At 41.6% G+C, this 13,353-nt stretch overlaps 1 protein-coding gene across 19 annotated transcripts in view; it reads right to left on the bottom strand.

Annotated features, from left to right (window-relative positions):
- The window catches only part of DLG2 (discs large MAGUK scaffold protein 2), a 1,049,324-nt gene that overhangs the window by 418,931 nt on the left and 617,040 nt on the right, over window positions 1-13,353 (bottom strand). The gene's annotated exons all lie outside the window — the stretch shown is intronic.

Below are 13,353 nucleotides of genomic sequence, written 5' to 3'. Positions count from 1 at the left end.
AGGAACAAAAGGTGTGGAAAAAGGAGGGGTAAAGGTGAATTAGAGAGGAAGAAGCATAGGAAAACAGAGTAGGGTAAGGGGATAAACAGGGCCAGTCACACTTAAACAGGGCTGGTCAGTGCACCTTCCTGTCTGTGCCCTCTGCCTGCTGAGCATCATCTGTCATGCCTTCTATTAAACTCAGTTTCTACCTTTTTTCTTGGGTGAGGGGTACTCTGTTCTCTGTGTGAGCGTATGTACATGTTCAGGGGGGTCTGTGGTACCACCAGCTAGAGAGCATGAGGGCGCATGTGGCAGTGGGTGATTGATTGCCAGCAAACATCAAGCCGGGCTAGCTGGCAACTAGGTGAAGCCATCAGAATTCAGGGTGTGTGTGTGTAACTAGAAATGAGACAACTGGAGGAGCTGGCTACTAGAGGGACAAGAGGTCCATGACAACTGCCCTAGAGACTTTAGGATCCAGGGGTTCATTGAGACACCTATTTGCATGTGTGCGTGTTACTCTGCAGGGGGGAGAGCAAGGATCCAGGGTCAGATGCTGGATGGACTGTGTGTCTAAGCTCAGTTACTGGAGGGATCCACACCATGTGTGTGTGCTGGTGCATGCAAAGGACTCTGGACCAGCAGCTGGAGAAGGGTTGCAGCCTCAAGGGCTTGCACACCCAGACACCAGCACTGGGACAGCAAGGATCTGGGGACAGCTCTACTGAGTTGACCAAGCGTCTAAATCCAGCTACTGTCAGTTTTCACACTATACATACGTATATATACATAGATATGGGGGAGGGGGACGTGATGAGGCCATTGGTGGTGCTTTTGTTTGTGTGAGTGCTGACTGTGTCTGTGTTGTTCTGTTCAGCCCTGTGTATAGTTATATACATGTCCTGTTCGTGTGTGTGCTTCCTGGGAATACAGGCTCAGCCTTGCTACTGATTGGACACTGTAGCATGGAGTTAGAGAATCACAGAATCATTTAGGTTGGAAAAGACCGTTGACATCATCATGTCCAACTGTTAACCCAGCACTGCCACTTCACCACTAAACCATGTCCCTAAGCACCATATCTACACATCTTTTAAACACCTCCAGGGATGATGAGTCCACTGCCTCCCTGGGCAGCCTGTTCCAATGCTTCACCACTCTTTCAGTGAAGAATTTTTTTCCTAATATCCAATCTAAACCTTCCCTGGCACAAATTGAGGCCATTTCCTCTTGTTCTGTCACATGTTACCTGGGTGATGAGACTGACCTCCACTTCGCTACAACCTCTCAGGCAGCTGTAGAGAGCAATAAGGTCCCCCCTCAGCCTCCTCCTCTGCAGACTAAACACCCCCAGTTGCCTCAGCTGCTCCCCATCAGACTTGTGCTCCAGACTCGTCCCCAGCTCCATTGCCCTTCTCTGGACACGCTTCAGCACCTAAATATCTTTCTTGCAGGGAGGGGCCCAAAATTGAGCACAGGATTCGAGGTGTGGCTGCACCAGTGCCCTGTACAGGGGGACGGTCACTGCCCTGGTCCTGCTGGCCACACTGCTTCTGAAACAAGCCAGGATGCTGTTGGCCTTTTTGGCCACCTGAGTTGCAGCAGCCTCACCTTTGTCAGGTTATTCAGCAACCCACTAACGTCTTGCAATAATTCATGCACACATATTGCAAATACAGTATTTTTTGCTATCATAGACTACAACACAATGCAAGGCTAAACTAAGAAAAAGATGTGTAACTTTGCAGGCTCATGTTCATTGCTGTGTACCTTCTATTTTCACCATAGCAGAAAGATTAAGAATGTGACAGGGAAAGCTATTCTCATAATTGTTTTGAGTCATTCTTCACTAAGAATTGGTAGAGAAAGAACAATGGCTAGAAAGAGACCAGGAAAAAAGAAATTGTGATCAACATGTATACAATGGCAAACTATATATGATGTTAAAGTTTTAACTTTAGTAAAGCAGGGGAATGCCTACAAAATACAAATTAACTAGGTTTTAGGTACAGCCAGAAATCAAAAAGATGTGGAATTCATGAATTTGGGAGAAAGTCAAGTATAATTTACTTTCCTCCAATAGGTCTGCATGTAGAGATAGGGTTCACTGAGACATGTAATTGAAGCAGGGGTGCCCAGTCCTGACTGAAGACCAACCTGTCTTATTGATGAGATTAGTCTCTTTAAGTAATGAGAATGTCTTCTGGAGATTGCTCCTTATTTTGAAAGAAATATGGACATCTTTCAACAATGTCAAGATATATGAAAAAATGTTCCATGAACTAGAATATATTTGCATCCTTCTACATGAAAATCATATGCCTGGAGAACAAAAGATGAACACTTCTCTGACTTATTTTACAAACAAACTTCAAATTAATACACACTGCATCTTAAAAAGAAATGAAACAGGATTGAAAGCCCCAGATGCAAATTACATTTGTCCTCTTCTGGGGGAATAACAAGAGGTCATATGGACAGCTGGAGACTTTTACAGTTTATAGAGTAAGATAACAGCAATTTAGTTCTACTAAAGAGAAAGATGGCGAAAGCAGAGTGATTAATCAACCCTGTATGCTGCACATTATTTGAAAAATTGTTATAGCTTAATAGTTTCAAGATAAACCCAGTGTGATATGCTCACCTTTGCAAAGTCTAAGTCCTGAATTTGGACATTATACAAGATTAATTCTGTTATGAGCACACTACCACCCAATTAAGCTGTGTAAAGAAACAATCACACTTGCCAAAATCCACTAAACTGAAGCTTTCTGCCTAGCTAACATATTAAGCACAAATAATTTATGACTAAAAAGAATTCAACGTTTTAAACCGTTGTCATCGTTACACAGAACAATTTACAGTCAAGAATTACTTTACAGTTGATTGAATATGTTAATGTAATAGTAAAAAAAAAAGAAAGGCTCTTCACTTGTAATTTTTTTTTTTAATTAACAATCTCCACAAAGCGAAAATTTACTTCAAGCAGGCATCTTTACTTTCTATTATCCTCAAACTAAGTCTATCTTCTATAGAAAATATGAGAGCTGGGATTTTTGAGATTAGGAAAACAGATATTTTTTGTGTGGTATATTTGGGTTTGCTACTATATGCAGAAAGCTAGGTCATCTAAACACTGATTAAAAATATAATTTACCATTGAGGCTGATTCACCAGATCACTGAATTAAAAGTAGCATGGATTTTTACTATGAAAAATGTGGATTAGAAATGAGCCACATACCAAAACAGTCAACGCTTACAACTTGCAGTTGTAGGGACATTGCTTCAGAACACTTCCTGAAACTGTGCTGAAGGTATGAGTTTTAAAGCATGGATCAGCTAATCACTGGCTAACAACAGTGGAAGATGAGAGATAATTTAAATGGTTAATTTTGGATTTTTATTAAAGTGAAATGGTGTTCATTCAGGTTTATTTATATTGCTGTAGGAAGAGAGTAGAAGCACACTGCAGCTATTCTAAAATTTTTAAGTAGAATGTAAATACTGTGAAAAAACCCTCCTATGAAAACTGCAGTGGATAACGTTAAAAGTGATGCATAAAGATTATAAGGAAGGAAATATCTTCTATCCAATGTTATTACTAGTGTTGCATTATGTACTGCCATATGTAATGCATTATGTACTTGTCTGAACCTTAAGAGGTTGTTTGCAATGCAAAACATTAATCAATTATAGACATAAAAAATAAGATATCCTTAAAATTACAAAGTGTCCTTGTAAAATAAATTTCAGGTGTATCTCATCTTAAAGGAATGAAGCATCATAGAAATGAGGTCCCTCCATTTCCAAAAAGGAATGAAACCAATATTTGTCTTTTCCACTTTTCAGCAAAATTAGTTTTCTCTTCAAAACTGAGCAGTTACTTTCTTTTGTCTTCTTAGGTTATCCAAGGTCAAAGGATTATGCCTGTCTCTGTCAATAGCACTTTAAATTTTGCCTAATGTCTGAAGTCCTCCAAGATGAAGTCTTATGGCATGGGTAAACTATTTCTTTCTTTTGTATAATTAAAACTATTAAGATAAGGACATATGTGCTAACTCTTCTTTCACATTTGAGAACAGCTTTCAGTTAAGTTCTACACCTTTCTAATACTGTGAAATCTACCTTCAAGTGTCATTGTCTCCAATCACAAAGAAATTAGGTCTATAGGTAAGTAATTATTCACTTGTACTCTTTATACTATGTTTCCCAATTCAGTTCAGAACTGCGACTTCATGACAAATTCAGAATAAAGCTATCACTGTGTAAAAATAGTCTTGTGTACTTGAAGAGCTTTATTAACTTCTTAATTATGTATCCCAATTAAACCTTTTATGCAAAAGAATAAAACCTAAACCGAACGGAAATATTTAAGGAAGACAATGGGCTTAAGACCATAGATTGCACTTGTTATAAAAGTGTATTTTCAAGAGATTATGTTAGCCACTAGATCCTTGCAAACCTACAGAGCCTACTGATTTTAGCTTACTGCTACAAAATCCAGTAATGATAACTGTGGGTCTGTGGTCTGGTATATTAAAAATGACACAAAATCAAAAGATAATTCAAGGCCAGGGAAAGCAAGACAATAATAAATTCAAACTACGTTTTATTTTGGTCAGTTAAGGCAATGCAATTCTAGGCTGACTCAAATCTCCAAGTGCTTCAAAGAACTCTAACAGACATGCTTTGCATTCTGCAGCACTTACTAACCTTATGGACAAATTATCTTGGACAAATTCAAAATGAAATACATCTAGATGTAGAGAAGGGGTATGTACACACCCACCCACCCACAAAAGTATGTATGATTTTTCTTAGAGTGACAAAAATAACTGATAGAGCAGTGCCTTGCTGGCTTCCCAACAGCAAAGGTTACAAAGATACGAAGAGCGGCACAACAGGCACAGACTGCAAAAGCAAAGCACAGTACCTCTTCCAGGGGGTTATTTCAATGCCACCCAAAGGACCGACTGCCTGACAGTGGGCGGAGGGTATCCAGAAGCCTGTTCCTGAGTTCAGTTTTTTTGTCTGAAAGTCTGCTTCAAAAGATCTTGTGTGTAAGGTAAAGACTAGTGAATGCAGAGAAATTGCTTCTCAAGCAGAGCTGTGGTCTGGCCTAAAATGCTACAGTACGTGCACTCTAAGTAGTTCAAATCCAAAAAGCATGAAGCATTACACATTTTCTGTGCTGTCTACCTGAAGCAGAGGGGCACAGACAAGTGTATGACGTGCTCTCTTTACAGTTCAGTAAGCTCCTCTCTCCCAGTTTGCTAATGGCAATGTTTCAATCAAATGTCTATAGAAAGAACTTCTTGATTGAATCTAAAGGCCAGGGTTATTCACAGGCAATTGAAAATGGAAAGTATTATAATTCTGCAGAATAGAGGCATGAAGGAGTAATTAGATACGTGACCAAGGGATGCTTTTACTTGTTGGATTGACAGGATGGTGATATTTCTACCTACATCCACATACAATGAAGGTTTTTCTTCTGTTTTTTTTTTATGTAATATTATTTGTAGCACTCAAATATGCAAAGTAGTGCTCTTTCCTAAGGAAAATAAAAGAACACCCCCCACCCCCCATCTAGAAGTTCTTTTAAAGATTTGCTTTCCCCCCTAGTTAAAATTATGTGTTTGATGGGGATTAAATATTCCAAATTGCATCCAGAATTTAAAAGAGAAATCCAGTAAAAAGAAATTACATGTTTAGCTCAAAATCATGCTGGCCCCTTTTTAAAAGATGCTTCTTTCTAAAACAGTATATTTTAAAAGAAAAGGTTTAAAATACATTGATTTTCAGGTAGAAAAGCAATGATATGAAATAGGCGCAAAATATATATATTCATAAGATCCATTCTGTACTTTTGCTTTCAGTTTTGGACAGCAACATCTTCTTCTCTTATCCATCATACTAAAATCTATTTGTCATCAGATGGCAAGATGACAATTTTTCTCCTTTTGCATGTTTAAGGGAGTTGGTGTACGCTAGTTCATTAGTTTTGTGTTACATAGCACTTTTTTCACTAATGATCTCAAAATATTTTATAAATATGATTAATATGCTTTAAATCAACCAATACTGCTATTGCAAAAGAAAAATCTCTTATCCCACTGCAGAAACAGTGACATGCAGAGCACAGCAGCAACTGTCAGGGCAAACAACATCGCTGTGATACAATTCAAGGGCCAAAACAGAGAAGCTAAACCAATGTGGCTTTCAAAAGCTAGCACACAGCTCTACCAGATTTAGCTTTTTCCATTGTAATTCATATTAACTGACAGACTGAAAGACGAGTTTAAACAACAAAGAAACAAAACTGGTGTTTTAACAATCTGAAAAATGTAAGAGTCATTTGAGATAATAAGGTGTGCAATCTAACTTTCAAGACTATGATCAAACTAATTAAGAAGTAACACATTTATTCTGAAGAGAAGTCAATGGGAAAACAGATCTATGTACTTATATGTCAATTTTTCTATGTTTTAAGACGCTCATTAATAAAAGCTCCCAACTCCAACAGCCCCCTACTTTTGTGAAAATTCAGATCCTACCCTTTTAGGCAATAAATTATTTTTACTCCTCTATTGCCACTGCCTTAAAAATTTGCTCATCAATCATAGTTGTATATTGCATTTAATTTTCAATATGTAATGCCAAGTAACTTCTGATTGATTGTAGAAATATGTAAGGCCGTGTCCCTCCTCCAGTTTGCTGATTTACATCTAGGCTGCTCCTACATTCGTATTATCCAGTAAAAAACTTTAGATTACTGACTGTCTTTCTGAAATTTGCAGGTTTTCCTCATTCTTTTCAGTCAGATCTGGTGGCATGCTCCCCCTTCCCCAAACTGTCCTATATTTCCTGTAACCCTGCTCAAGAGATAACCACCAGTGGCAGCCGTAATGGATGCATCTGGTCATGATGGCTGCATCCCCCTCAAAGTGGATTTGGGGAAGACTGACAACACCACAACAGCCAAGGGCTAATCTGAGCAACACACCCACCTAACTACAGTGATGGTCAATGTCTGCCTCAAGCCAAATTCGGAAGAAACGAACATCTGTAGCTGGAATATAAATAGGATGATGAGTCAATCATCTTGCTCCATAAACAGTGGACACCCCGGGGCCTGCTGAGCTCTCCTGCATGGCAGGCTGCACATCAGGATCTCCTCTTGACTAGGGATGCCTCCCAAGCTTATTCCTTGAGGTTGAGAGAATCCTTATTGCGTCAGGTACTCCATAAATGCATTGGGAATAAGCGTGCTGAAATGATGAAATCTTACCTAAGTGATTTAAAGGATTGATTGCACATCTATAATTCTTCAGGCATCAAACATCAATCAAGTCTGAGAGTAAGTCTGGATCCAGCTGCACCTGAACTCCCATGAGGAGGAGTTTGGAATGCGAGGGGTTTCTTTCTGAACCTCATGACCCAACGGGAGTGTCTCCCTGACAGTTTTGGCTGACCCTCTCGTCTGTGCAGTAAATATTCAAGTGTACCTCGCCACTGAATCTTGTTAAGCCACTGTGGCATTAAACATTGCCCTTTGTTAACTGACTGTCTCGTTGCTTCTCTCAAGCAATGCCCATGACTTCATCTGCAACATCAGAATTGCAAGAATTTATTTTTCTTTGCAGTCTTTGTTTAAGCCTTTAGATACCTCCTTCTAAAATACTAAATCCAGAAGCACTGCCTGACGGGGATGATGGAGGCAAAAGCTGAAAAGTTACCAAAGCTTCCCATTTTGGCATCTGTAACCGGGTTTGCGCAGCGGGGTGCTGGCACACAGGGCCGAGTGCGGGCGCCGCTGCGGGCAGCTCCCCCCGGCCGGCAGAGCCGCTGCCCCCCGGCTCCAGGCCGGGCCCGCCGCTGGCCGAGGCCGAGCCCCGCAGCCGCGGGGGCAGCGCCGCGGGGAGAAGGGGCTGAGAAGGGGAAAAACCCCCGCGGGGGGGAACAGCGGCGGCAGCGAGGGGGGCCGGGAGGGGCGAGCAGCAGCCCCGCAGCCCCCCGGGGCAGGGCCGGGCCGGGCCGGGCCGGAGGAGGCCGGGGGGGCTCCGGGCGCCGCAGCAGAGGCTCCCCGGCAGCCCGCGGGGAAGGGCAGGGCCGGGCAGGGCAGGGCAGCCCCCGGCGGGGCAGGCTGTGCCCCTCAGCCCACGGAGCCCGCGGGGGAGCAGCTCCCCCCCGCAGCCCGGGGCAGGGGGTGCCCGCGGGGGGCTGTGACCCGCGGGGGCCGCGCTGGAGCCGGCTCCGGGCAGGGCCCGTGGCCCCGCGGGGAGGAGCCCGGGCCGGGGCCGGGCTGCGGGCAGGGCCGGTGCCCCCGGGGGGGCTGGAGCCGGCTGGGCCGGAGGGGCTGCGCCCCGCGGGGGGCCCCGCGCTGGGGCCGGGCAGGGGGTGAGGACCCTCCCCCGGCGGGGCAGCAGCGGCCGGGACAGCGGGGGCGGCACCGGCCGCAGCCCCGGGACAGCCCCGGCCCGGCTGGGCGCAGGGGCAGGGCGGCGGCGGCGCCAGGCCCCGCCGGGTCAGCCCGGCAAAGCAGCATCGTGGCCCCACGGTGGCCTGCGCAGGAGCTGTCACACAGAGAGCAGCTTCTGCCGTGCTCCAGAAAGGCTCTGAGCTCCCGGTGTCCCTAAGCAGGGATGCACCGAAACAGCTGCACGGCCATCTGCACAGCCCCACTCAGGCATGCGTCAAACCATCCAAAGATTTGACTACAGCTCGTGAAAACATACACCAAGCAGTCAGAAAATCACTTCTTCAGGAAACTATTTGAGTGTATCTGCACAGAACTCAACACAGGCAGTAAAATTAGCAAAGAAAATCAGTAATAAAATAACATTAACAACCAATTGCCATCATAATAACAACAAAAATAATAATAATTAGAAAAACAATGGAGGGCTGGAGAAAGATGAGGAATTCATTGGGACCAAAAGGAGGATAAAGTACATCTTCCTTAGATCTTATTACTGTGAAGAGGGAAGGTAAGGAAGGGAACAACCACTGCACCTGAGTGAACTTATATTAACGTTTAGTTAAGCTGGAAGGAAAATGCAATTCCATCATAAAATAAATAGGAAGGTTCCCATCAGTTTCCAAAAGTAATGCAGCAAAGCTGGCCTTATAGCTATATAAACTTAACTATACTGCATTTTTGAAACTAAAAAAGAAATAAATAAGGTTTATTCCTTGCAACAGAGAGACTATGATTCATATGTTATTAAATTAATGCTTCTCATTATACAAAAAGATCTACAATTTATAGCCAAAGAATAGAGAACAAACAAACTCCCACAAATGTTTAATTGTGCTTAAAATGCCACAGAATAATTCGTTTTGTACCATTGAATCTTCCTATCAAATTTATTCCCACGTCCAAAGCTTGGCAAGCCAAAGTTTTCAAGTCACTGAACCTAGAAACAAAGCTAATTATCTGTTTCTTCTGTTATTCGCTGCAGGCCCAAATTATAAGGAAAAACATAAAAGTACAATAGAATAAGGCCTTTTATCTCATTTAAGAAAAGAATACTGATAAAAAACAGTCCCTCACAGGACTATTTTTTTCCCCCAAACAATTGAGTTGAAGGGATTGATGAGTGTCAACAGTACCAAAAGGTTTAATTACATGAATTTAAATCATTAGAATGTTAATGAGACAAATCATGCAGTTTACCAGTTGTATACCAACTGTAAAAAGGAAATTTCTCTCCAGTGGACCAGTGGAAACATTTCATTTGAAAACGCTTTATGAATGATAATTGCTGCTGGGAGGTGCCCTCCCTCTGAAAATAAGCAGGAATTTTTGGAGGAAGATGGCAGAGAGGATGAGCAGAGCTGTTATGGAAACGGTAATGCATTAAAGGTATATTGCGTAAAACAAAACCGTAAGACAGATTTCTCGTGCTGCTGAGACAACAGCTAAATGCAATAATGAGAAGTATCCATCTGGTATGTAACAACACCAAAAATGGCCTGACCTTATGTAGGGATTTATCAGGTTATCAGTTGTGCCTAGTAATATCAGAGAAAAGTAAGACCATTTTGGTTCACCAAAATTTGCAAATCCATGCTTATTCCAATGTTTAAAATTTGAAAATAATTTCTACATGGCATAAAATAGATTACTTTGTTGTGCTAAATACAATGAAAATTACAGTTATTTAAGAAAAAATAGATTTTCATAAAAGAAAAAAATATTTTTTTTTAAAGCAGTATTTTTTTTTTTTTTGCAAAAACATGAGTGGACAGCATTAACCAGTTGCCATGAAAAGCATCTTAAAAAACCTCAACAGCCAAAAATCAAAAACTACTATGTAAGAAATTTTTTGTGAGCTGTATCACTTGCATACATACCCACTTGCCAACAAGTTAATTTAGAAATGTTTTTTGTGGAATGCACATTCAAATGGAAGAATGAAAAGACAAGCATCTAAGACTAGGGAAAAACAGGGTATGAGGAAAAGAATGGTATTGTAGGAAACTGGTCCAGTTGGTAAGATCTAAACATTTCTGCCTGTTCTTTCAATAGGAGGCTTCCTGGATTCCAACTGTGCTTTGAGGCTTGACAACAGGAGCTGAATAGCAGGAATCTAAGATGACTCTGGCCCTGAAGATCAGCACTTCTGGGTGTTTTAGACAGGAGGATAGGCTGCTCTATGCCCACTTACATTATGGCTGCTTTTAGCTTTGGACAGAAAACACAATTTAACTTGTGTTCTCTGATCCATAAAATAATTTGTCCCTGTAGTGTTAGAAGGTGTTTTGGTTTTTTTTTTTTAGTGGTAACTAAAAAAGGAATGATACCTTTCAAAAGCTTTAACAACTAGTTGGCTAACTCTAAAGATACTTAAACATTCACCAGAGATGTGCCTAGGCATTTACAGTCTTCCTCTGGGCCTGCCTGGAAGTCCTGACAGTGCTGAAAAGGCAGGTGCTTGACTCATGTTCAATTTCCAAAATAATAATTAAATGTAGTTTTCCGTCATCTCTCTGAACTGACCTGTCTGGAAAAAAATATCTCAAGGCTTATCGGCTAAATTATATTTCCTGTGAAATAAAGGATATGATGATAGCTGCATTATCATACACTTAGCTCACCCAGTTTGGTAAGATTTTCCTCTGCCTTTCCAAACATCTAAGAGAAAGGCAAAGCCCCACCAACACCTCATGATGTTATACGCTGTGTTATGTATATATAAATAATATATATTTTTATATATATATATCTACCCCACACTGTAGGCTGTACTGGGTCTGGCTGGGATAGAGTAAACTTTTTTCATGGTAGCCCATATGATGCTTGGCTTCGATTTGTGGCTGAAGCCACGTCGGTAACATGCCAGTGTTTTGGCTGTTGCTGAACAGAGCTTGCACAGCATCAAGGCTTCTCTCTTTCCCATTTTGCCCTTCCTCCCCCAACTGCAAGTTGGCTGGAGGTGGGTAAAGGGTTGGGAGGAGACTTAGCCAGCAGAGCTGACCCCAACTGGGATCCCCAAAGGGATATTACGCACTGTATGACATCATGCTCAGCCGTAAAAGCTCAGGGAAAGGAGGTGGAAGGAGGGATGTTAATGGTTATGACATTTATCTCCCCAGTTAACTGCTACACGTGATGAAGCCTTGATTTCCAGGAAATGGCTAAATATCTGCTTGCTGATGGGAAATAGTAAGTGAATTCCTTACTTTGCTTTGCCTGCACATGCAGCTTTTGCTTTCCCTATTTAACTATCATCTCAATATACAACCTCTCTTGCCTGCCTTCTGTTTGCTCCCTGACCCACAGGAGAGGGGAGTGAGAAGAGCATTTGGCTATAGGCCAGAGTCAACGCAGCACATGCTGTCCGCAAACCTTTGAAAGGTTCACTGGGCTCGAAGAGGATGCATACACAAGCAAACACATATCTGGCTCAGTGACTACAGCACCTTCCTAGCAGAGGAAACACCATGAAGTGAAACCAAACCAAAGCAGACTGAGCTAGTCCTGGGAGCAAGAAAGAAAGTCTCCCAGCCCACTCTCTCAAATAGTAGGCTGGAGGAAGAAGTCATTTGTCCATGTTTCGTTGTCAGTCTCATTTTGGGGAAAGTTCAAACATACAAATCCTGATCAGAAAGAAATGCCTATTTGTAAAGCAAACCCACCGTATCCTGTGGGGCACTATGGTAGCCTGGGCTCAGAAGATATGCTTCACATCAACATTTCTTAATGGCTAGTCTAAATGAGTCCCTCTTTGGTAGTGCTGCTGTGTCCCACATCTAAGGGACCTAACTCTTCCTGTGCACTGGGTAAGAGCAAGGTGACTAATTTAGAATTGTCTATTTTTACAACAAGCACCTTCTGTTTATTAATCTAGTTCACATCACGCATTGGAGACTTGAAACAGCCCACAGGCACTTTTCAGTCTACTGACAGTATTTCTTTTGAATGTGTTTGGTAATTTGTCCTTTTTTTTTTTTTTTTTTTGTTTTATTTTTAAAAGAAAGGAACACTAGTATAAAAGTGGTATAAAAGTGTGTAAGTATTGATAGATTGTGCTATGGGAATGAATCATATTGATTGAACATGTTGTCACTAGTGTAATTGCATCTGTATTTAGGAATTTTAACACCATAGCTGCAGAGTACCCTGGGCACAGGTCCAGTGCTGAAAATGAGAACTGCGGCTTGCAATGTCTCTCTTGGTAGGTCTAGAGAACACAAAGTGTAAAATGTCTCATTAAAATAGAAGAAAAGCCATACCTATTGAAAGTGAGACCATAGCAGATGGTTCTGATGTTAGGAAGGAAAACAGAGACATAGAGACGATGGGAAGTCTTAAGAAAGCTGAATGCAAATGAACAGAGAAATTTTATTTAACTTTTCCACCCTTCTCAATAGTTGAAATTCCCAACAAAGGATTTAATTCTCTTCGGCTTTACAGCAGTGTCATTCTTCTAAACTGCTCTTGGCTGTGATCTTTACATGTGTTCTGCACATTAATTTCTAAGGTTTATGAATTGTCAGAAACAAACAAGCTGGCCAGGATAACGCCTATTAAACTTCCTCATCAATACTCTTCTAAAAGACAGAACGCAGCAATATGATTGGTGTAGGTGGATAAATAATTAGGCTTATGCATTGGTGTCATAAGAAACAGATGTGGACAAAACACGACAGATGAGAGACATTAATTAGGAGTTTAAAAAAGATAACTCAGACAATGCAAGGAGAAAAAGGAGAAAGATTAGATACTGGCTGGCTAGCTTCACACTACTTACTTTTCTGTCCTCCAATCATTTAAGCTGGTTACTCTCTATATTATGTATTAACTTGGTCTGTTTTTGTGTCCTTTATTGTCAACTGTAGTTGCTTTTACAGTCTAAAATTA

This window comes from Falco rusticolus, chromosome 2 (assembly GCF_015220075.1).
Source record: "Falco rusticolus isolate bFalRus1 chromosome 2, bFalRus1.pri, whole genome shotgun sequence".
NCBI lineage: Eukaryota > Metazoa > Chordata > Aves > Falconiformes > Falconidae > Falco > Falco rusticolus.
This window is presented reverse-complemented; position numbering and strand designations above follow the sequence as displayed.